Source organism: Pinus tabuliformis, chromosome J, assembly GCF_031772625.1.
Source record: "Pinus tabuliformis cultivar Carrire ecotype Pingquan chromosome J, CPIR1, whole genome shotgun sequence".
Taxonomy (NCBI): domain Eukaryota; kingdom Viridiplantae; phylum Streptophyta; class Pinopsida; order Pinales; family Pinaceae; genus Pinus; species Pinus tabuliformis.
This window is the reverse complement of record NC_142295.1, coordinates 672,867,932-672,894,787: the sequence shown is the minus strand read 5'-3', so window position 1 is coordinate 672,894,787 and position 26,856 is coordinate 672,867,932.

Genomic DNA, 26,856 nt, shown 5'->3' with positions numbered 1-26,856 from the left:
TATGATAATTAAGATCACATGTATGTGTATTATTATGCATATGCATGGGATGAAAGCTAACCTACAAATTAGAAAAGGGTTATGTTATAGCCTAAGAACCATATTAGTAACAGATCGATGTCAAAACATCAAATGAAGAATTATATTATGTACATTGTTCTATTGTATTTGTGTTAATTGATATGCTCTGTTATGACCTCAGGTAAGATATAACTAAATGATTTGATGACTAGCACTGAGAACCAACATCATTGTGTGTTCCATAATAGGGTGTTAACTCTACTATGAGAAGGGGTGGAGACATTTCCCACCATGTAACCTCCAAACCTGAAGTCGTGGGAGGTTTGTGATGGGCACACTCCCTTAGATGTGTGATGAAAACTATCAATTGTCTGATGGGGAAGTTAGGTTGATATATTCAATGCTTTCATTATTTTGGTTCTATTAATAGCTAGGTCGATATAGTTGATGCCATAGTGTATTTCAACAGAGAACATATAGGATGAGAGCAAAAGTAAGTTAAGGAGGATGGGTGGATATAAGTTAGTTGTGAACCCGAAGTGGGGAATGATTCTTCTCATGATTTTAATTAATTATGGTTGCTACTTCTTTCTCCCTATCATATTATGTTTGATTGTCATATTACTCCTCGATTCTAACTTTGGGACAAAGTTTATTGAAGGAAAGATCTATGTAATGCCCACAACCTAATCCTATTAGGTTATGCTTAGTTATTAGCCTACCTACTGAAAGGTTGATTGTTGTTTAATTTCTTGTTGATATTATTAATATACATACTTGGTATGTATGTACTAGCTACATACCTGGTATGTATGTGCTAGCTACATACCCACACCTCGCATGAACACACTAGTATTCTATAGTCTACTATACTAGTTGAATAATTAATGTAGCTTTATAATTAGTATTTGAGATTAATTAATATAAATTTGTGATTATTTATTAAGCTTGATTAATAATAATTAATGTAAATTTATGATTGTTGATTTTTTGTAGCATCAAGAGGTATTCTGGCATGCCAAAAGGCCTCCCAAATTGGCCAAAGAAAATTGTACAAAATGAAAAATGAAAATTTATTATTTTTGGCTTCATGTAGGCCCCAAAAGTCAAGTTGGTCCCACAAGCGAATTAGTGTGACCCTTGGTCAAATTCCACCTCATTTGTCTAGTATAAATACAAGTTGACCTCTTCCATCTTGACCAGTTCGGACATCACATCAACATCTTTTGTTCTAATCCATGCATGCAAAAGAAAATAAAGGTAATCTGAAGTTTGATCGAATATTGAACCTGCATTTGACCAATGTTGACCTCCTCATTTGATCGAATCTAATTTGCCTCATTTTGACCAAGAATCAAGGTACTATTTAGCCAAAAATCCTAGACTGTCTAATAGTAAGGAATAGTTTATTGTGTTTGACCACAATGTTGACCACAAATTTAACCACATGAAGTAAATCACGAGTTCAACTTGACCGCAGGAGTTAAAAACAAACCCAAAGTTAACCGCAAGAGACTAATTAACTAGGCCAAAAATTAACCAAAAGTGATTATTTGATGGTTTGACCAGCAATGACTAATTGATATTTGATCAGGTTTCGTTGGTATCTTTAACCTGATTTTGACACAGATTCTTAGAATATTTGTAATCATTGTTGAAGGACAATTTCTCCTAAAAAGAAAAGTTTGTTGGGTTTTTCCCAAGGATATGTTTTCCCAAGGTAAATTTGTTGTCTCAATTGTGCATGGTTGTCTATTTATGATCCTACTATTTTCGTTGCATTATTGTTGAGATTTTCTATGTATAATTGATCAAAATCAATGAATCACATAAGAACCATATTTTATATTAATTAATTATTAATAAAGCTTGAGGACTAATCATAAAGTTATATTTATGAACTTAAGGACTAACCATTGTTGTATTTTCTACAACATAAATTGATCTTCTATTGTCATAATTACTTCTTAATAAATCATCAATCAATTATCTTATGCCACATATATCATTGAATAATTATACATAGAAAATCTCAACAATAATGCAGTGATAACAATAGGATCATAAAGAGATAGCCATGCACAATAAAGGCAACAAATTTACCCTGGAAAAACCCAACCTTGGGAAAAACCAAACACACTTTTCTTCTTTGGAGGAATTGTTCTTTGACAATGATTACAAATATTCTTGGAATTTGTCAAAATCACGTCAAATATATTAGTCAAATCCGGTCAAAATATCAGTCAATCAGTGTTGGCCAAACCTTAAAAAAATCACTTATGGTCAATTTTCAACTTAGTGAAATAGTTTCTTGTGGTCAACTTTAGGTCAATTTTTGACCACTGTGGGCAACTCGAACATGTGGTTGACTTTTGTAGTCAAATTGTGGTTAATCCCGCGGTTAAACACAATCAAACAATTGTTCTTGCGGTTAGATAGTTTAGCATTTTCGGCCAAGCAGTAGCCTGATTCTTGGTCAAAATGAGGCAGATGAGATTCAATCAAATGAGCCGATCATTGTTGGTGAAATGTAACTTCAATATTTGGTCAAACTTCAAATTTCCTTTCTCTGCTTTGCACGGTGTGGATTAGAAAAAAAGATGTTGATGTGATGTTTGAATTGGTCAACATGGAGGAGATCCACTTGTATTTATATTAGATAGATGGGGTGGACTTTGACCAAGGGTCACACCCATTCACTTGTGCGACCAACTTGACTTTTGGGGCCTACATGAAGACCAAAATGATATTTTAATTTTTCATTTTGACAATTTTCTTTTGCTGACTTGGGAGGCCTTTTGGCATGTGGGAATACCTCCCAATGTTACAAAAAATCAACACTCCCTCTTAGCGAGGGATTTATTCTCTGCAATAGATTTCCCTTGCCGAATTTTCTCTTTCTTTGAGAAAAATTCACGTGTTTTTCATGTTGATGCATCTCTATAAAATAACTTTATCCTGAAGTGGGCAATGTAACTTCTCATATATCCAGGGTTGGCCAAAGTCCTTTATGGCTCCTTAGGAAAATGTATCAATCTCCTTTGATCATGTACTAGCCTAGGCATCCAAAAATTTCTAGCTTCTAGAGAGAAATTGCCTTTGGACCATTCATCCTTTTTGGTCAAAGTCTTGTATGACCTAGCCAAGTCCTTCTAGCTTTAAAGGTAAATTACATATATTTCCGTCGGTTGACATAGCCAAGTCCTTCTGGCTTATAAGGAGAATATTTGTATAATCTATAATTTCCCTGCAGCATTCACCTCTGGTCAACGTAGCCAAGTCCTTTTGGCTTTAGAGGTGAACGTATCCTATAGCTTCCTCGATAAATGCCTTGGGCCATTCACTTTTCTAGTCAAAGTCCTTTATGACCTAGCCAAGTCTTTTTATAGCTTTAAGAGATGGTTAGTCCAATCCTGCAAAGACCTCATCATTCCCTTCCAATGAGGGATACATTCAACATCATACTAAGCTCATATTTGTCCACAATCTACTCATATGTGGATATATATTGAAGCTCTATTGCTCCTCTTTGCATTATGTCTCAATTAAAGTGACCTGGCATTTCCTTCTGGCTTTTGAAGCCTCATTGCTTCATAACTTGTGATATCCTTGCAAATACTAACTTCACCTCATGAGATATATCTCAAATCACATTCAATTGTGCAACACAAGTACCATGTTCTTTGTTGTTCTCCACTCTATATGCCTCAACTCAACCATAAATTGATTCATGGTGTTTACTACAAAGTGAATATTTGGCCTGGTGTTAACTAGGTACATCATGAATCCATTCAGCTACTTGTACATCGTGGGGTTCACCAAATCTGAATCTTTAATCCCAAAAAATAGTGTATCTTCCAGAATCCTTCAATTCAATCTCTAAGGCCAAAATCCCTATGTCATGGAAGAAAATCCTCCTGCCACTACTGCTCCCTCTTACTAGGAGAACCCCCATGTGACAAAATTTGCTTCATTCTTTCTAATGCTGCTTAAATCATTGCCTTTGCAGCCTTCACAATGTACATGAGAACCTCATTTAGGAGGCCATGGAAGAAACAATTATAACTTAGCAAAAAATACAAAGACAAGAGGCTGACCAAGGATAAATAACAATAATCAAGGGAGGAAGATATGAAGTAATTATCTCTTGATTAAGAAGGAAATTGTTGAGGCTTGTAGGGAATTGTCAACTCCCTCTTGATCCTTGGTTCCTTGCATAAATTAATGAAGTTCATATGCAATATTATCAAGGTTAGACTCCTTGTCACCTTCTTGAGATGGATGCTCATCTTCATACTCAACCACAGATACAAACCATTCCTCTCTATAAATTGCATCTTCACATCAATATCCAATTCCTCTATGTTTTCTCTAATAGTGAATGGTTGTTATTTGTTAGAAGAAACAATACTTAATTTGGAATCTTCAACTTAACCCTTTCTTCTCACAAATTCTATTGTCAAATGTATCAAGATCATGAAGCAACATAGATGTCCTTGCCTTATTCACCTAAGTGCTAAACTTTTAGGTTGATTAAGATCTTGACTCTCCCCATTAAGAATTAGGAACATTGATGAAATAGATTGATGGAGTTGCCTACCTATAGTGTTCATTGTTAGGATCCCGATCATAGCACACAAGGAAAGACCTTCATGTCCGATCAGTAATGATGAACTCATTGTGTTCACATGTTTCATAGAATTTTTCTTGGTTGTTGGATGTATTCAAATCTTCTTCTTGCAACTCATTTCCATGACCTACCAGACTACAAAAATTACAATGATCTTCAATTCCATTCAAGTGTTCTTCATCGCATCCATCATCCACATCTAAATAATCTTCTAATGATGAGCCTTCTTTCTTTCATCTCCAAAAGTGTGTGTGCACTGCTGATGATGAGCCTTTTTTCTTTCATCTCCAAAGTTGTGCGGGCTTTGTTGATGATGATCTATATCAATGAGTCTATCATCATTATTAGAGTTATCAAAGCATATTCCAATCTACCCTTGATCGCCCATCCACCCATAAAAACTGAGTTAAATTCATCAAAATATGAAATACAACTTGTGGGTAAATCAAGATACCATATCTTAGCATTCTTCTTCTTCTTCTTTTTTAATGTATGAACAAACATAGAGGTGATGGGTGGATGGGCGATCAAGGGTAGATTGGAATATGCTTTGATAAATCTAATAATGATGATAGACTCATTGATATAGATCATCATCAGCAAAGCCCACGCAACTTTGGAGATGAAAGAAAGATGGCTCATCATCAGCAGTGCACGCACACTTTTGGAGATGAAAGAAAGAAGGCTCGTCATTAGAAGATTATTTAGATGTGGATGATGGATGCGATGAAGAACACTTGAATGGAATTGAAGATCATTGTAATTTTTGTAGTTTGGTAGGTCATGGAAATGAGTTGCAAGAAGAAGATTTGAATACATCCAACAACCAAGAAAAATTCTATGAAACATGTGAACACAATGAGTTCATCATTACTGATCGGACATGAAGGTCTTTCCTTGTGTGCTATGATCGGGATCCTAACAATGAACACTATAGGTAGGCAAATCCATCAATCTATTTCATCAATGTTCCTAATTCTTAATGGGGAGAGTCAAGATCTTAATCAACCTGAAAGTTTAGCACTTAGGTGAATAAGGCAAGGACATCTATGTTGCTTCATGATCTTGATACATTTGACAATAGAATTTGTGAGAAGAAAGGGTTAAGTTGAAGATTCCAAATTAAGTATTGTTTCTTCTAACAAATAACAACCATTCACTATTAGAGCAAACATAGAGGAATTGGATATTGATGTGAAGATGCAATTTATAGAGAGGAATTGTTTGTATCTGTGGTTGAGTATGAAGATGAGCATCCATCTCAGGAAGGTGACAAGGAATATAACCTTGATAAGATTGCATATGAACTTCATTAATTTATGCAAGGAACCAAGGATCAAGAGGGAGTTGACAATTCCCTACAAGCCTCAGCAATTTCCTTCTTAATCAAGAGATAATTACTTCATATCTTCCTCCCTTGATTATTGTTATTTATCCTTGGTCAGCCTCTTGTCTTTGTATTTTTTACTAAGTTATAACTGTTTCTTCCATGGCCTCCTAAATGAGGTTCTCATGTACATTTGAAGGCTGCAAAGGCAATGATTTAAGCAGCATTAGAAAGAATGAAGCAAATTTTGTCACATGAGGGTTCTCCTAGTAAGAGGGAGCAGTAGTGGCAGGAGGATTTTCTTCCATGACATAGGGATTTTGGCCTTAGAGATTGAATTGAAGGATTCTGGAAGATACACTAATTTTTGGGATTAAAGATTCAGATTTGGTGAACCCCACGATGTACAAGTAGCTGAATGGATTCATGATGTACCTAGTTAACACCAGGGCAAATATTCACTTTGTAGTAAACACCATGAATCAATTTATGGTTGAGTTGAGGCATATACAGTGGAGAACAAAAAAGAACATGGTACTTGTGTTGCACAATTGAATGTGATTTGAGATATATCTCATGAGGTGAAGTTAGTATTTGCAAGGATATCACAAGTTATGAAGCAATGAGGCTTCAAAAGCCAGAAGGAAATGCCAGGTCACTTCAATTGAGACATAATTCAAAGAGGAGCAATAGAGCTTCAATATATATCCACATATGAGTAGATTGTGGACAAATATGAGCTTAGTATGATGTTGAATGTATCCCTCATTGGAAGGGAATGATGAGGTCTTTACAGGATTGGACTAACCATCTCTTAAAGCTATAAAAAGACTTGGCTAGGTCATAAAGGACTTTGACTAGAAAAGTGAATGGCCCAAGGCATTTATCGAGGAAGCTATAGGATACGTTCACCTCTAAATCCAAAAGGACTTGGCTACGTTGACCAGAGTTGAATTCCCCAGGGAAATTATAGATTATACAAATCTTCTCCTTATAAGCCAGAAGGACTTGCCTATGTCAACCGACGAAAATATATGTAATTCACCTTTAAAGCTAGAAGGACTTGGCTAGGTCATACAAGACTTTGACCAAAAAGGATGAACGGTCCAAAGGCAATTTCTCTCTAGAAGCTAGAAATTTTTGGATGCCTAGGCTAGGACATGATCAAAGGAGATTGATACATTTTCCTAAGGAGCCATAAAGGACTTTGGCCGACCCTGGATATATGAGAAGTTACATTGCCCACTTCAGGATAAAGTTATTTTATAGAGATGCATCAACATGAAAAACTCGTGAATTTTTCTCAAAGAAAGAGAAATTTCGGCAAGGGAAACCTATTGCAGAGAATAACTCCCTCGCTAAGAGGGAGTGTTGATTTTTTGTAACATTGGAAGGTATTCCCACATGCCTAAAGGCCTCCCAAGTCAGCGAAAGAAAATTGTACAAAATAAAAAATTAAAATATCATTTTTGTCTTCATGTAGGCCCCAAAAGTCAAGTTGGTCGCACGAGTGAATGGGTGTGACCCTTGGTCAAAGTCCACCCCATCTATCTAATATAAATACAAGTGGATCTCCTCCATGTTGACCAATTCAAACATCACATCAACATCTTTTTTTCTAATCCACACCGTTCAAAGCAGAGAAAGGAAATTTGAAGTTTGACCAAATATTGAAGTTACATTTCACCAACAATGACCAGCTCATTTGATTGAATCTCGTCTGCCTCATTTTGACCAAGAATCGGGCTACTGGTTGACCAAAAATGCTAAACTATCTAACCGCAAGAACAATTGTTTGATTGTGTTTAACCGCGGGATTAACCACAATTTGATTGCAAAAGTCAACCACATGTTCGAGTTGCCCACAGGGGTCAAAAATTGACCTAAAGTTGACCACAAGAAACTATTTCACTAAGTTGAAAATTGACCATAAGTGATTTTTTAAGGTTTGGCCAACACTGATTGACTGATATTTTGACCGGATTTGACTAATATATTTGACGTGATTTTGACAAATTCCAAGAATATTTGTAATCATTGTCAAAGAACAATTCCTCCAAAGAAGAAAAGTGTGTTTGGTTTTTCCCAAGGTTGGGTTTTCCCAGGGTAAATTTTTTGCCTTTATTGTGCATGGCTATCTCTTTATGATCCTATTGTTATCACTGCATTATTGTTGAGATTTTCTATGTATAATTATTCAATGATATATGTGGCATAAGATAATTGATTGATGATTTATTAAGAAGTAATTATGACAATAGAAGATCAATTTATGTTGTAGAAAATACAACAATGATTAGTCCTTAAGTTCATAAATATAACTTTATGATTAGTCCTTAAGCTTGATTAATAATTAATTAATATAAAATTGGTTCTTATGTGATTCATTGATTTTGACTAGACCATTGGGACTAATTGATTTTTATGCTATTGGGCATGTCTATTTTGGAATTGAGCTTCCATAATTTTAATTTAATTACCAATAATTATTAAGTGGATGGTAGAGATTTAATCTCCATAAAATATTCTAGAATATTCTTAATAATATACAAAAATCAAAGGCTCTGATTTATTTCCAAAGTAATGTATTTTTCCCTTTTAATTAAATTTATTAATTAAAAACATCATATTTTGATTATGTGGTATTGATCAGCCATGGTATGGTAACTAAGCCTATTTACATATTAAGAATCTAAATGATAAAGTGGGGGTGATTCTCCATGGTCAAGAATTTTTTTACATGTTTTTTTTTAAATATAGATATGTTTAACTTATATATTAATTATTTTTATCATTAATGTTAATTACTATTATTTTAAATAAAATTTATGATTTTTAAAATTTTAGCAACTTGATATGTATGATTAAGTGTTTTGATGTTTATTATCAGTATTTACCAATCATTTAGTTTATATGGCTACATAGTTACTATGTATTTATTATTTAATGAATTCAAGATTTTGTCTTATCCTGTAAAGTGGAGAGAGGACACCCAAGGCCCTAAAACTAATAGGTTAAGTAAAACTTTAAAAGGGGCAAAGTTGTTAATTGAAGAGGCTTTATGACATAATAGGAAAACCATTAATGGGGGGTGATATTTTAGAGATTGGTGAAGGATAAATGAATGGATGGCCTTATTTACTTGGAGTATATTTTTGGGTTTCTTTTGGAGTATTGGAGTTTGGAGGAGAAAGGAATTGGGAACCTGGAAGAGCTTTGGCACCTAGAAGTTGTCATAATGTACAGAGATTGAGGAATATGTTGTACACTTGATGGTTTGGACACACACTATGCACTATGGTTTTGAGGTTTGTGCGCAAAGGTCTAGGTAACCTGTGGAGATTCACTAGGACTAGTGAACCTATAAAGGTTCCCTAAGGCTAAGAACTTAGATAAGTTGTTCCTATTTGATTGTGTGGCAAATTCAGTTAGACAAATTTTAAGTATCATAGGAAGGGAAAAGGCTTCAACTTAGTTGAGGATGATACAAATTTCAAAGTATTATTCTTGTTATTATCTAAATTTATTCTACGTAATATTTGTATAATTTTTGTGAACCACACTAGCATGGTTTCAAAATTTAGAACATGTATTTTTATTTTGTTTTATTTGAATAGATAATATTTTTATATAACACATCAAGTGTACAATTTTCATTTAAATAGCATATTCATTTAAACCATAATTTGCAAGCGCGCGCGCACACACACACACACATATATAACCAAAAAACAGAGTTGGTCGATTATATAAGTTACCACGATGTGTATCCCCTTACACATAACAACTAGTCTCATTTTTCAAATTGAATAAATATAATGATAGGGAAATCACAAGTAAGGTCTATAAAGTTTAAGCAAATTGCTAAGGTTTCGATAGAGAACACCTAAAAAATGATACATTTAGGAACATTACTTCTAAAGCAGATTTTATTGGTGCAGCTCTGGTTATTTTCTGTTAAATCTAGAAATTCTACTAATTGCAATGGTTACTATACATATTTATTTGTATCAGGGATATACTCTGCACATTCTTACACTACGTTGGCAATCTAAATATCCTTATTAAAATACAAGTCTCTAGCTTACACTAGTGAAAGAAAACACCATTGAATCACTTTTCCCACCAAACATTCTTAATATTAAAGAAAAAATGAAAATGTTTCCCACGTCGCAAATCAACTCAAACCATGTTAACCTAAGTTGTAATATTTGATTAAGCTATTCAAATCAAGTATCGTGAACTAGATGATTGTGCATATACATTAAAATGGACCTTGTCAAATAAAGAAAAACATGGTAATAGTAATTCAATTATTTAGGTTGAGGTGATTTCATAATATGGGTGGAAGGTAGGTCTTGCACTTTTTCCCGTCCGGGTTCAAATTCCCAATGAGACTCTGGCCTATTGTGATGAAGCTAGAAGTGTAGACACCCCTTGATAGAGGTCCATTCCATTATGCCTCAAGACACCTCAGCCTTTGCTAAGTCACAAGTTATCGGTATATCGGTGAATGCCCACAGGCGTCACATCTTCATCCAACAGCCACCTTGGAAGCACCACTCCCTTTAAGGTACAAGTCAACTTTGATATTCTCATATTTGAAGGTCAGATTGATGCAGATGTCGTAGCTAAATTTGTTGGAAGGATATTTTTCAGTTCATGATTTTTCCAATAGGGAAAAGATCACTTTTGCACTCCTCAAAGTCGCCCCCTGCATCAAGAATTGGTGGGAAACCTACTGTGAGCAGAGGGACGAGAGGGAACCATCGTTGTTTTCATTCGCACCTACTTGGAATTCTTTTCGAGATGCCATCAAGGAATAATATTACCCTGTTGGGAGATATAAAGATAAGTACATAAAATAGACCACACTACAGCAAGGAAGGAACCAAGACATGTCGGAGTTCACAAATATCTTTCATACCCTTCACATGAAATTGGGTATCAAGGATTCTGAGCGACATCTGGTACTCAAGCACCGCAGTTGTCTACAAAAATACATCCAGGATGAGATGGAGTTCTTGGAAATCTCCTCGCTTGGCATCGCATACCGATACCTTGTCAAGATCAAGCAGAAATTTAAACAAAAGAAGTGAGACTTTGGATCTTTGAAAATGAAGCAAGGAAAAGGGGCCCCAAAACCACAAAACAAAGGACAAAGCCAAGGTGGGGTGACCCAAGACAACCCACAGAAGTCGTCAGCAATGAATAGCACCATGAAGACGAAGGAGGACCCAAGGAAGTGGTGTGTGTTCCACAAGAGTCTCACTCACAACATAAGTGAGTGTCATGCCAAACAGTCACTGGTGACCAAACTGAAGGCTTTGGAATCAGATGCATGCTCCAATGCTAAGTCAAACCTCGACAAGGGGAATGACAAAGAGAAGCAGATTATTGATGCAGAGCCCAACACCAATGTTGCCACCACTAAGGTGCAGAAGGTCGAGCCCAAAGATCCAGCAGAAGGGGAGTGTCTCTTCCACTCATAGATGTGGATAAAGGGATTTCTGTTGCAGTTCATTGTCGACAACGAGAGCCAAAAGAACTTCATCTCAACGGAGGTTGTTAAGCAAATGGACCTACCAACCACACCACACTCGCATCCACACACCATCGGGTGGCTCTACAAAGGACAAGATCTTCGCGTCAGCCAGCATTGAGGTCTTCCCTATAGCATCAAACCCTTCACAGATGAGGTATTGTGTTTCGTTTCTCCTCTTGAAGTTTGTGATGTATTATTAGGTCAACCATACTTATGTAAGCATCATGTTATGTATAATTCTAGGCCTTGCATTGTTATTATTACTTTAAGCAATAAGTTATACATGATAGCAGAAGTAGCCCTGCTTGCCGCCATCTCTTTGAACTCTATTAAGAAATGCAGTGAGATAATCTCCCAGACCAAAAAAATTGTTTTCTTTTTTATTCGCTTTCAAAGGGGAAGATTGTGGTTGCATCCATGGGCCCCGAAAAATGTTCCTCCATGCAGTAAAAGCGGGTGGATAAGGTCGTGGAAGAATAAAAAGACATATTATCCTCACCCACAGGGGTGCCCTTACACTGTCATGTCAAGCATTCGATCGATCTAACCCCCGGAGCACCTCTACCCATGGGCCGACATACCATCGATCCATTCTGGAAAATGAAGAGATTACGCGGCATAGCCAAAGGTTGTTGCAGAAAGGGCACATCCAACCAAATTCCTCACCTTGTGGGAGCCCAATTGTACTTGTAAAAAAGAAGGATGGGACCTGGAGGCTCTACATTGATTATCGACCATTAAACAAAATCATTGTCAGGAACAAGTATCCAATCTCGTGGATTGGTGACCTTCTTGTTGCATAGTAATTTGTCACTGTCCTCATTTCAGTCCTTCTGTTATTTCATGTGTCAAATAAACATGTTCATATGCTCCCACTGATATAAATAGGTTAAGAAAATGCTCTCTGCTGCTCAAATTGACCCTCATTCCCTAAGTTTCTGCCTCGTCACGATTAAAGCCTTAATATACGCGACATTCCCATGTCCATAACGGTCTTATCACGACTCCGTCACAGGTGTACATCTGTTTCCCACGATGGCCGGATTTCTAGGCTCGGCGTGAAGTAATGAGTTGTATCCTACGACGGTGGGTCCACATGCATAGTATCCTCACGATGTCGTCACAAAGAATTGGTTTGCAGCCCGTGACGATATAGATTGGGTGAATTGTTTCAACAATCGGCCTTCTGGATGCCTCTAGACTTGGTTGTTGGCATAGATTGGGTCACCTTGCCCCTCCTGGTATGGTAGTTCTGTCATTTGTGCTACCTTCCTTGAGGATGAGCTCCTCCTTCCACATTTCATGGAGACTCCTCCTCCTATTAAAGCACTCACCTTTGCTATGATCTGCTAGTTCTTTTGGTTAGGCAGTGCTACTAGTGCTTTTGAGTTTAATAGATAGTTGGTGTGGGTGTGATAAGTGTGGGATTGTTGATAGCTTATGGAAAGTTGTGGAGTGCCCTTAACTTTGTGTTAAAGCTTATGAATGAAATAGAGATACATTGTAAGGTTGGGAGATTCATCCTTGAAAAGTGAATGCTTGAGAAACATACTGGCTAGATCCTCTGAGAAGGCTTGTGATGTCAAGACTTGGTTGTAAGCTTGCTCTTGATTCATTATTAATACTACCAATGATGTTTTCCTATGTCTTGTATGTAATTTACTTGATAGCTCATGACTTCTTGGCTTTATGAGTAAATAGATCATTGGTGTTTCCTGGTTACGTGCTTTGTTGTTTTTCCTTTGTGTTGTTTCAGGTTAATCACTCATTGAGGAGAAGGAAGCAGAAGTTGGAGCAGTGCAACGGAACTTCATCAACCACCAGTTGAGGTAGGCCTCCAACGATGACTGTTTAAGGAAATCAATTGTTGATCTGTCTTTGTTGTGACTAGACCCACTCACTCTCATACGAAAGTAGGTCTAGTCACAGCAAAGACAGATCAACAATTGATTTCCTTAAACAGTCATCATTGAAAGCCTACCTCAATCGGTGGTCTATGAAGTTTCGTTGCACTGCTCCAGCTTTTTCTTCCTTCTCCTCAGCGAGTGAATAACCTAAAACAACACAAAGGAAAAACAACAAAGCATGTAACCAGGAAACAACAATGATCTATTTACTCATAAAGTCAAGAAGTCATGAGCTATCAAGTAAATTACATACAAGACATAGGAAAACATCATTGATTGTATTAATAATGAATCAAGAGCAAGCTTACAACCAAGTCTTGACGTCACAAGCCTTCTCAGAGGGTCCAGCCAGTATGTTTCTCAAGCATTCAATTTTCAAGGATGAATCTCCCAACCTTACAATGTCTCTCTCTTTCATTCATAAGCTTTACAAAAAGTTAAGGGCACTCCACAACTTTCCACAAGCTATCAACAATCCCACACTTGTCACACCCACACCAGCTATCTATCAAACTCAAAAGCACTAGCAGCACTACCCAACCAAAAGAACTAGCGGATCATAGCAAAGGTGAGTGCTTTAATAGGAGAAAAAATCTCCATGAAATGTGGAAGGAGGAGCTCATCCTGAAGGAAGGTAGCAAAAATGACGAAACTACCATACCAGGAGGCGAAAGGCAACCCAATATATGCCAACAACCATGTCTGGAGGCATCGAGAAGGCCGACTGTTGAAACGAATTCTCCCAATCTGGATCGTCGTGGGCCGCAAACCAATTCTTTGCGACGACATCGCGAGGATACTATGCATGTGGACCCACCGTCGCAGGGTACATCTCATAACTTTGCGCTAGGCATAGAAATCCAACCGTCGCGGGAAACAGATGTACACCTGCGACGGAGTCGCAATGAGACCATTATGGACATGGGAACGTCGCGTATATTAAGGCTTTAATCGCGACGAGGCAGAAACTTAGGGAATGAGGGTCAATTTGAGTAGTAGAGAGCAATTGCTTAACCTCCTTATATCAGTGGGAGGATATGAACATGTTTATTTGACACATGACACAGCAGAAGAATTGAAATGAGGATAATGACAAATTACTGTGTAACAGATGCTCCCTAAAGTGTGAAGCCCGAGAGAGTGGGAGGGGTGAAATTATTTATGAAACTGTCTGAACTGGAACCACCTTGAAGATCTTGCAGGCGCAAGTACAACTGATATCTGTGATAGTGAAATACATATAGTCTAAGCATGGGTGCAACCATCCATAGGACATATAAAACTTGGTCTGTGGTGTGGACGCAACCACCCATCTGATAAGACCACAATAATGACAAAGGTATGGTCACAGCCATTCATGAAAACTTAGGCATGGTCGCAACCATCCATCAAGGAGTCACATATGTAATCACGAACCAATCCACGCAACCCGAACATATGCAATCTCAATTCGGGGTCTTGAAACCCAACCGACCAAAGTACAAATCCTACCATGTGAATAGAGGTGTTGGAGTCGAACATGATAGTAAATCGCTTGATTACCAGTCAATGATGAAAACTGTTAACAAGCACGAGAGAAACCATCAATAATGCCAATGGCTCTCAAGGTACTGTCCAGTACAATCCACTAAGTGCGAAGAATGAGCTGAAGTCGAACACTCGTGGAATTACCTAATCGAAGACCAATGAGGAAAGTCTATCATCAGGCACGAAGAACTTGCCATTGAGGCATGCAAGTTCCAAGGTACCGAAAAGGATCTCTAGATCAATCTCCTGGATAAGGAGTTGGCTTCGACAGGAGATGATCCACCGCAGGAGGGCCATGATGTTTCCCCCATCAATGACACGAGATAAGGGACAAGTGGTAGATGGTGAAACAGAAGATCAAAGGAGGAGGTAAGGGTGTAAACTACAGAAAGATTATACTCTTGAACATAATGGAGACACAACTCCAGAATGTGGTAGCACTTTGATACCAAGGGATCGGAGGCTTGATGGAAGCGACATGGATCAAATGGAATGAGGAAAAATGGCAACCCAGACCTGCGGAAGGCCAAATGATGATGTATGGATATCCTAACCCGACAAAAAGCAAAAGTGTCGATGTTCAAGAGTGACTAGCTGCCATAGATAACCAATGATGATTTCCAAATTTTCCCCCACCATTACTGGCAAGTACCCCAATTATTTTTTAAAACAAGCTCGAAGGGGATAGCATATGCTTGTAATGTAAGTTCGACCTTCGGACGAATCCAACCAAGTGATATTTTAACGAGCCCTAGGGAGGAGAAGCTCGAGTCTCGTCATGGTGATGAGTCTAATGTCGTCAGGGTTTAATGAGTCTGACATAGGTAAAACTCGGAGTCTTTTTCATGTTTAGAGAGTTTGAAAAAGACACGGAAAAGAAAACTCAATGGGGGTCCTTTTTCGTAAATTTGTGTCCCTCAAGCCCGAAAAAGTATAAAATAATGCTTGAGAAAATCGCTTGACCATTATGATCAAAGAGTACTTTTCGTAATTAGTGACCTTGATTCGAAAAAGTAGAAAAGTGATTGAAGACACGTCGTTTCATAACCAATATCGAACTTGAAATGACAAAAGTTTGGCAATATTTTCACATTTACACGGTTGGAAAAGAGCTCAAAGTGGACCACCTTTTATTTCGTTTAACGAGTCAAAAATGGAAAACTTGGCAATATTATCATATTTATGAGTTAGAAAAGAGCTTAAAGGTGACTCGTCCTATAGGAATGAGTGGTATAAAGGGTAGCAACTGGTTTCGACAATGGTGGAACTACTCAAAACATGTAATGGTCAAGAGGCTGGCTAATAAAACCACTCATCGTTGAGGTTCCTCAAGAAAGAAAAAACAACCAAGTGAAAGCATATGATCAGCCAAAGAGATGGCGATGATGGAACGAAAAAACCAAGGCTCATCTAGCAGAATTTAGCGGATAAAACGGCAATCACGAGATGTAAAGAAGGTATGGGTTCATGTTTACGCAAGCTTGAACCATGGAGAACTCTGCTTGGATTCAATTTCATGTTTACACAAGCTTGAAATGAAAAACTAGGCTTGTTATAAGTTTGCATGCCCCCCAGCATAATGACGCAAATCGAGGTACATACCCCCCAAGCTTCATTGCATTCAACGAGGTGGATGGAATGAAGGTTCACTTTCGAGATCTTGGAAAGACTCAACTTGGATTTTACGAGATCTTAATCAAAGACTCGATTTGGAAAGGGAGTTGTTTCATTTTTTAATGAGGTTGACATAGTAAAAGAGCTATCCTCATAACCCTTGTTTCATTTTTAAATGAGCTTGACACAAGACAAGGAACTATGCTCGAGACTCTTTGTTTCATTTTTTAACGAGCTTGACACAAAACAAGGAACTATGCTCCATGATCCTTGTTTCATTTTTTAACGAGGTTGACAGAAGATCAAACTATCCTCGGGACACCCGGTTTCATTTTTTAACGAGGTTGACACAGGAACAAACTATCCTGTAGAATTGTTTATTTCAATTCTACCTCCTGAGCTCATCAATCTGGTCAAATCCTTGTTGTTTTTCTCTTATCCATTAGTTTATTTTAATTTCCTTTAGTTAAGGTGCTTACTTTTCGGTTTCGTTGAAGTGAATCTTGTATTTTTGGCTTTGTGACCTGATTGTCAAAGTTTTGAATTATTTGGCTTGGTTACTTGCATGTTCAAAAGATTCATCCGCAACCTTCCTGGTGGTTTTCTTGAGGTTCTTTCCATCGCTTGTTCTTGCTAATTGATGTTTAGTGTTATTTATTGAACCAATTCCCATATTGATTTGATTGTTTCACTATCAGACATAGATTACAATTGTTTAGATCAAGCGGTTTCATGCTTGCTTGTTTGTTTCCTTAAAATTCAAAGTTATCAAAATCAAAAGATTGCATTCATTAGTGTGCGAAAGTGAAAGTACTTTGCATTCCAATTTTTAACGTTTGAAAAATTAGAAGGCAAATTTTAAATCTCTCATTAGTAGTTTTGATGCACTGTAGGGACTGATGTGTTTATGCATTGTGTTTTTTTGAGTGATTGCATTTGTTTGTCTTGGTTTTGTCTTGGTTTGGGAATGATCTCTCTACCCTTCTGTAAGTAGGAGTTCATTGAAGTAAAATATGCTTTATTCATTCTAGTTGCATCCTAGGTTTTAATATACATACGGTAAAGCCTAAAAATTGAAACATAATTCAAGATCAACTGTAAAATGAACTGAATAAACCTAACAATGCATTGGAACATAACGCATATTATTTAGAGGTCTAGGCTAGAGACATGCTCTGGCGTCGTTAAACCTAGTCATTATTGCTTTCACTTCAGGTTGGGTGATTCCTCCTTCTGTGATCCAATAGCTGCTAGCACGGACTTGCGCTCCCAGTACCGTTGAGTATATGTTGGGAGATCCCACTAGGTTATCATCTTTTATCCTTAGGAAGTTGTGTCTGCTGCCTTGCAAATCGTAACGCACCGAACACAGCATTCAGGAAGATTGACTGCCGTAAAAAAGTCCTTGGTTTTCATATGATCACCAAGGTGTATATGCAGTTTATCGAGATGTTTGGTAAACCTTTTTCCTAGTTCTCCAGAGTAGTCACTTTAGTTCCTTTTCGGACTCCCTAAAAGAAAAGGTCCATCTGAGCACTTGTCCTTTCAAGCTCATTAAATATTCGAAGGCGACTAGAGTCATCTTTTCGTCCTTTTCTTGACTCTCTAAAGATGAAAAGGTCAAGTTTTGTTCCTGTGTCTTAAAATTTATTCGGCCACGTTCACATTTACCCTGTTAGACCTTGTTTGCATTTTAGTTTGTGTAGGATTCTTTCCTTACTTGTTAGTTTTCCTAGGATTTTGAATTACATCATCCGAGAAAAATCACCGATCTCGTCTCATGTTCTAAGTGACCAAGGGTCTCCATCTTCTGTCACTCTTGAGGTACCGGTTGCTAGTGATACTCTTCCTGTTATTCCAAGTATCCAACCGCTTAACTCTCGCACTCCAAAAGATGAGTCTTACGATATTCGTTGGAACCCTATTTGGTAGTCTTCCAAAGAATACTTTCCCATTACTCCTCCAGGTGTTTCGGTCCCGATGTCTTCCTCAGACATGGATGAGATGACCCCCGTCTCCGATAAAGAATCCTTTGTGGCAGGAGGTGAAATCCCTATGCCTACGAAAACTTCGCCCTTCCGTGACACCTCTCTTGGTGTCTCATTGCCTTTACAATATAATGCTTTGGTGGATATCATCAGTTCTAGAACTCCCATTTCGAGTTCCATATGGTCTTGTACTGTCGCTTCGACTTCGGAGCATTTTACACCCCAGATTCACAATGTATCTGTCACATCTGTTCCGACTATTTCAACCATTTGTGTGGCTTTTTCAACCCTTGTTGTCAGTGTCGTCACTGCTTCTTCAGTGGTGACTACTGTTGCCAGACCTTTAGCTGGTCCTGCAAGTAGTGGTCCAATGGTAGGAGTTGTTAATCCTACCCTAAGTGCCCCACCTTCTTCTGGTTTCATTCCAGCAGGGGGGCATATGATCAATATCTTCAAGCTCTTCAGAATCCGGATCCACAAAATCTATTTCATTATTATGATTCTCGACAATCTCATATTTATTACCCCGGACCTATGCCATCTCAACCTGTAGTTGAGGTCTCGGTTCCATTATCTGTTGCCTGGGGTACCACCACTTACCATGGTGGCCAAGCGCAACCTTCGAATTTTCAAGGACTACCTTATCAAGGTCAACCGTCTTACGAGCATCCATCTCATGGACAGTCGTACTATGGACAGCCTTATCCAGGTCAACCTAGCAGCCCACAAGGACAACCCTTCCAGGGAAAACCTTTAGCCTTTGGTGGTTCATCTTTTACCTATTTCGAGCAACCTTATGATAATCCGGGACAACCTTATATACAACATGGTCAACCCGGTCTCCAGTAAGGCTACCCTTCTGGGCAAGTCAGTCAGCCTTACATTCAACAAGTCTAACCCACTGTCCAGCCTAGTCAACCATCTGGGCAAATTGGTCAGCCTCAAATCCAACCAAGCCAACCAACTGTCCAGTCTGCTCAACCATCTTATTAGTCAGGGAAACCCTCGGTTGTGCAGAGTCAACCCGCTACCTAGCAAGCTCAACCTTCTGGGCAAATGGGTCAACCTCAATCTCAACCAGGACCACCTTCTGGCCAAATGGCTCGGCCTCAAATTTCCCAAGGACATCCATCTCGGACTGCTCAACCGGGCGCTCAAACGCTTATTTTTCTCAAACCCCACCCGGTTTTCAGCCTCAAACTGGGCTCCAGACCCAATCCATCTTCAAACCCAAGTTGAGCCCCAAAACCAACTTGTTTATCAAACACAGCCTGGCTCCCACACCCAGTTTGGAGCCCATCCGCTTTACGGTTCTCAGCAGCCCCAAGGGCAAACTCAATTTGCCCCATACCAAAATTATCAACAACCACAGGTTAACCCCTATCAGAATTTTCAGCAACCATATGTTGCTCTTGTGGGTCAGCTTGGTAATCAGTGGAATGCAAGGGGTCAAATCCAAGCTCAACCATCCAGTTACAGCTACCACCCCTATGGACAAAATCCCTACGAGCCAAATCCGTCTAGACAAAATCAATGGGGGAAACCGAGAACTAGGTGGAACTCTGGTGTTGTTTCTTATCCACGGCCTCAGATGTCTTTCAACCCTCAATTACCCTTTTTGGGGACGTTGGAATTACCAGACGTGTCCAAACTGACTAATGATCCTATTCTTCATAATCTGTATTGGCCACCGGTTCCAACTAAGATCCCCGGTGATTGTCCCAAAATTGAGGGTAAAGCTGGAGAAGATCCCCAAGCTCATGTCATGACCTATCACCTATGGTGTTCATCGAATTCATGGCTTGATTATTCGATCTGGCTACGCCTGTTCCAATGGACTCACACTGTCTCTGTCACAAAATGGTATATCGGGTTAGCTCGTGGAACTTTTCAGGATTTTAACTCGCTGGCTATGGCATTTTTAACTCATTTTCAGTTACCGGTTCGATATGAAACGGGCACACACCTCCTAACATCATTGAAATAGAACATGGCTACGCATATGTCTAATCACATTCATGAATGGAGGCAGCGGCGTCACTTAATTAAGTTCTAGATCCCCGACCAGCTTCTGACTGACTGGTTTACAACCTCGTTTGTCGGTCCGATAGCCCGGGACATTGCTATGGGGGCATGTGTAACTGAAGAGCAGGCCATTGTGCGTGCTCAGTACCTTGACTTGGTTTACTCCCAGTCTGGTATGTTATATGATATTTTGCCAGATGCTCCATGACCCGGAACTTCCCAAGCCCCGTCAACACCATCTGTTGACGGTGTCATAAGTTTCGTTAACGCATCCTCTCGAAAAGCTCCCACCAACCCTGCGAAGCAAAAATCTAATGTTCCAAATGAAAATGCTTCCTAGGCTTCGTTTAATGCTGGTAAAACTTCTGAGGTTAATGTCATTCAGTCCACCACAGCGGACAAATCCTCGAAAGGTAAGAAAAAAGGGAAAAGGAAAGAATAAATCCAGTCAACCGAAGCAGGATCCCCATAAGCCTCCAGTTGAGGAAGGTGAAAATGCAAACCTAAGTATCCTTGTCTTATTTGCAACGAGGATCACTATACTAAAGACTATCCGAGGTGGTCTAAAGTTAGTCGTTCGCTAAAAGATGCCCCTGGGACTCCTGTTGTGCTCAAAGAGCCTTTTCCCTCGCAGCAAACTCAAATGGTGGCTGATCCATCTCAATCCTCTTCCCCATTTGGCTGTCAAGTTTTTATGGCTAGGACGATTCCCGTCCATATTAGCACGCGGTCAAAAGAATATCCTCCACTCGCCGGGAAGGAAACTGAGGCCCCCTCTAGTGTTCCTCCATCTAGTTCGGGTCCACTCCATATTAAGTGACCTAGTACTGAGAGGGTCATTCGACCTCCTCCTAAAGGAGTGCTCCGGAAGTCTTCTTACAACCCTAATGCTCGTGATGCTCAACATTATAGCATCTTTGAGGACTTAGCCCAAGCTCCTTCAGCTATGTCCGCATTAGAGGTCCTCTGGAGCTGTCCCTCACAGAGGAAGTCACTACTGTCGGCCATCGACGGCATTGACCCGGCTGACTCGGAATTGATCACTTTTGATCTAGAAATTCATGTACCAAGGCTGCCTCCCAAATAGCCTTTCTTATTCAAGTCATCATCAATTCTAAGACTATTCAACGTACTGTTATTGATGAAGGCGCTTCTACTTTCATTATGTCTGTTGATTGCTGGAAGGCTATTGGTTCTCCAACCTTGAGCCAGTCTCCCAATACCTTGGAAGCATTCGATGGGAGAGATTCTCGCCCTTACGGTATCCTCCCATGTCTGCCTATTACTCTGGAAGGGAAGATGGTCGAAGTGGAGGTCGAAGTTGTCGATGCCAATTTGACTTACAACCTCCTTTTAGGACAAAGCTAGACCTATGCCATGCGAGTCGTGGCCTCATCTCTATTTCGTGTCCTTCGTTTTCCCCATCAAGGGGAGATTGTCATCATAGACCAACTATCCTTCTTCGCCTCCTCTTCCTCTGATGGAAATGTGTCTTTCGTGGAGCATACCTCTGTTACGTATGAGAGTGTGGGTGTTGGACTCTTTAAAGATCCTGCCCTTATGGGCGTTTTTTCACTCCCACCTCCAGACATCGCTCTCATCAATATGATTTCTGTTCGTTCCGATCCGTGGGTTCTTCCCCCCGCTAATCAAATAGAATCATGAGGTGATGTTATGTCGTTGAGTCCTGCCGAGCTCAATCACGTCGAAATTGTTTCTGCACTGGCTTCAGTTCTAAACCTACTCCTTCGAGTAGGGCTCTCGACTCGTACGTTCAATCCACTTAGCTCAGAGATGGCGCTTCTTCGGATCCATCAAAGGAAGTTTTTCCTTCGGATGAAGCAATTATTGAGACTATGTCTTCTAAGGAACTCCCTGGTCTGATCATCATCATCATTCCTCGTTTCTCCCCACCCATGGAGCTACACTTGCTTGTCTTGAGCGGTTTGCTTCCAGTGTCGCTTCTCAACCCCTTCAGACGCCTATACAAATTCATAAATTTTTCTCTGAAGGAAACATGGGAACATCACACAAACCCAACCTATCGACATCTATGTTAATCCAGGGGTTGTCGAGCATATACACATCAGATTCACTTTCACTCTCAAGGAAATTCAACTTTATACTGACCTTTTTCAAGAATTTTGTGATGTTTTTGCTTGGTCGTATGAAGAGATGCCTGACATCAATCCTAGAATCATGGTGCATGAAATACCTACGTACCCAGGTGCTAAACCTGTTCGACAGTGTTTGCGCCCCGTGCACCCCCAAAAGGCGCAGTTATCAAAGCAGAAGTTGAAAAGATTCTTAAAGCTGGTTTTATTTACCCTATCCTGCTTACAGATTCGGTTTCTAATATTGTCCCTGTAACCAAGAAACAAGGCACTATTAGGGTATGTGTTGATTATCGCAACATCAATTGTGCCCCCAAAGATAATTTCCCCACACCTTTCATTGATCAACTCACTGATGAGTCTGCTGGGAGTGAAATTTATTCATTCATGGACGGCTTCTCTGGTTACAACCAGATCAATATATCGCCCCCAAATCAACACAAGACCGCCTTTATCTGTCCGTGGGGTACTTTCGCCTACAAGAAGCTCCCTTTTGGTCAAAACATGTCGGTGCTACCTTCCAGCCTGCAATGTCTTATGCGTTCCATGATATCTGGCACATTGTACAGCCTTACTTGGATGACCTTCCCGCTCATTTAGTGAAGCGCTCAGACCATCCAAAACACCTTCGTGAAATTTTTCTTCACTGTCGACACTATCGTATTCGCCTTAATCCACATAAATGTGTCTTCTCCTTTGAATCCGGCAAACTTCTTGGGTTTTTCGTCTCCAAAGAGGGAATCCGCTTGGTTGATGCCATCTTGAACCTTCCTCCCCCTGCTTCTTTGCAGCAATTGCAGCATTTGCAGGCTAAAGCAAATTTTTTACGATGTTTCATTCCAAACTATGTTGAAGTGGCTAAAGGCTATACACGACTATTAAAACAGGATACCCCTTTTGTCTGGGATACCGTTGCACAAGATTCATTCACGCAACTCAAGGCGCTCCTTGTTTCTGCTCCATTGTTACGTCCAAGGAATTATCACCGTGACTATACTCTTTATTTAGCCGTCGCTAATACCATTATCGACATGGTTTTGGTCCAAGACGATTATGATGGTACTGAGCATGTTGTCTACTATCTCAGCCGCAATCTACTCAATCCAAAAACTCGATATGCCTATGTCGAGAAGTTGACCTTGGCTGCCGTTCATGTCGTCCAACGTTTCTGTCACTATATATTGTTGCGCACCACGACGGTGATTTATGATTGAAACCCAATGACATACATCTTGTCACGTCAATTACTAGGGGGAAAATACTCAAAATGCATTGTCATCCTTCAAGAGTTTGACTTGGAGTTCACCACAGCCAAGTCTAAGAAATCCCTCATTTTTGCTGAGTTGCTCTGCTCCTTACCATCTACAACTATGCCTTCTTGATCAGAGGACCATATTCTAGATGAGTCTCTATTTTTTATTAGCACCCTCGAACCCTGCTATGGGGATATTATTGTTTATCTTCAGACATCCTCCTTTCGTTCTGATTTATCTAAGGATGCTCGGCGACGTATTCGCCACCATTCTCAACCCTATCGCATTATTGGGGACACCCTGTACCGGGTCGGCACTCACTCTGTTCTCCGCCATTGTTTGAAGTTCGAGGAGGCCGAATGAGTCTTGAATGACTGCCACTCTAGTGCTTGTGGAGGTCATATTTCCATGTATGCTACTGCTCAAAAGATCCTTCGTGCTGGTTATTTCTGGGTGTCTATTTTTAAGGATTGCCTTCTCGTCGTTCGCTCTTGTCATGTGTGCTAGATCTACCAACGGAAGATGCGTGCACCCCCTGCTCCTTTGCACCATGTCATTACCGTCAGCCCTTTTTCCAAATGGGGAATTGGTTATATGACTTGTAAACCTTGCTCGGACGGGGGGCATGGGTATATCATCGTTGCCGTTGATTATTTCACGAAATGGGCTAAGGCGATGCCCATGTTATCCAATGACAGTAAGACAGCGGCACAATTTTTATTCAATCATGTCATTTCACGTTTCAGAGTCCCTCAGGCTATCGTCACTGATCACGGTTCTCATTTCCGTAATCAGATGATGACTGAGTTAACGACCCAGTTGGGCTTGTGGCATGATAGTTCAACACCGTATTATCCTCAGGCCAATGGCCAAGTAGAAGCTGTCAACAAAGTGTTGGTCATGATGCTTCAACGCACCATTGGCATGCACAAGTCCAATTGGCATCTCATGTTGTTTTCCACCTTATGGGCCTACCGAACTTCCATAAAAGATGCCACTGGGTTCACCCTGTTCCAATTAGTTTACAGTATGGAGGACAGTCTTCCAATTGAGTGTGAAATCCCTTCGCTTAAATTAGCAGTCGAATTGCTCCCGAACACTACTCTGGTAGAAGAACGTCTTCTTTACCTAGAACGGTTAAACGAGACCCATCGACTAACCTCTCTAGTTATTGAAGTGTAGAAGAAGAGAGTAAAAACTCACTTCGATCAAACTGTTCATCCCCATTCTTTTGTTGACGGAGATCTAGTCCTACTTTATGATCAAGCGAATGATAAGCTGGGGGCAGGCAAATTCGAGCCTATGTGGCATGGGCCCTATATTGTGAAACATGTTTTGTAAAAAGGGGCTTATGAGCTGATCAATTACAAAGGGAATCCTATAGATAAGCCCCGAAACAGGTTTTATTTGAAAAAATATTATGCATGAATCCCGTGCATATGATTTGTACATACGTGTGTTTTCAGCATGTGTGTTTTAGTGTGTGTTTGCTTTTATGGCTTGGTGTGTAGGGGTAATCACCACTTATTGTGTCCTTTTATTTCTTTTGCAGATGTCTGCTACACCTTATGTTGGTTTCGCTGATGGTGCTTTCTGTAGTACCCAGAATCTTTCCTCTGCGGCATGGGTGATTTACGATCCTCACGGTGAGTTAGTAGACCTTCAAGGCGTTCGTCCGGGTTGCACCACAAACAATGTCATTGAATATAGTGTTGTTATTGAATTACTGACCGAGGCAATTAACCTCGATATTCATGCATTGTTTGTGAATCTGGATTCTCAACTTGTTTTCCACCAACTCAACGGGCGTTATTCCGTCAAAGATCATCGGATTTTAAGGTTGTATTTACGTGTTAAATTATTGGAAAGTAGTTTTGATTTTATTACATATCCACATATTCTAAGAAGATTAAACACGTTCACTGATGCATTAGCAAATCAAGTATTACACAGACATTTACACAACATGTAAATCAAACAGTGTGCAGAAGCATTTAGACACAATAATAAACCATAAGATAGCATATCTATATATATATATATATATATATATATATATATATATATATATAGATGTCGTGTGGTGCACCAAGGCGCTAAAAAATAAATGTATATGTCAAAAAATAGAGTCTGTGTACATCCGAGACACGTCTCTCAAAAATCGGCAGAAAGTAAAACCTAGGCATCTACTACGGTGGGTTATGCTCTCTATAGCACACCACTGCTCGAGCAACTCATCTCAAGAGTCTATGCACCCTAGGTATCACCCCTACTGTATGTATCTGGTACTCTATGGGAACCTCTTCGATCCCCTCTGTCAGGCCCTTGAGATTATATGCCACTGTCTCCACTGAACTGCCAGCTGGAGGAACCAAGGCCAGCTCTCTGATGCCCTGTGGTTCCCTCCATGCCTCCCAAGCCAGTCCCACAGGTCTCTATGGTCCCACATCTTTAGTAACGTAAGATACATCATTAAGACATATGCATGAAAAATTCAAAAAACATCAAAAAAAAAAAATACAAAAATAGTGTGATCGAGTGTTTATCTCCATCGTCCCGCTGCTCGCTAGCGGGCAGCATCATGTTTGGGTCCCCATAAAAATCCATACCTGCATATGGCCAATCCTCGACAAAGATCGTCTAGTGATTTAGCCACTCTTGGAATATTGTCCCCCATGACACTAGTCGTCCGCCACCCCCTCGCGGCATCATGTGTGCCCAGCGAGTGATCCGAGTCTCCCATGGTCTCAGATCGTCTAAGTCCATATCCTGTAACTGAAGTGACGGGACTTGCTCCAACATGAGAGAGATCAAAATAGACCCGTAACCAAACTGCTTCGTTTCCCCGCAATGGCATTTGGTGAGCTGCCTCTTCATATTGATGATCACTGCCTCAGCCCAATTA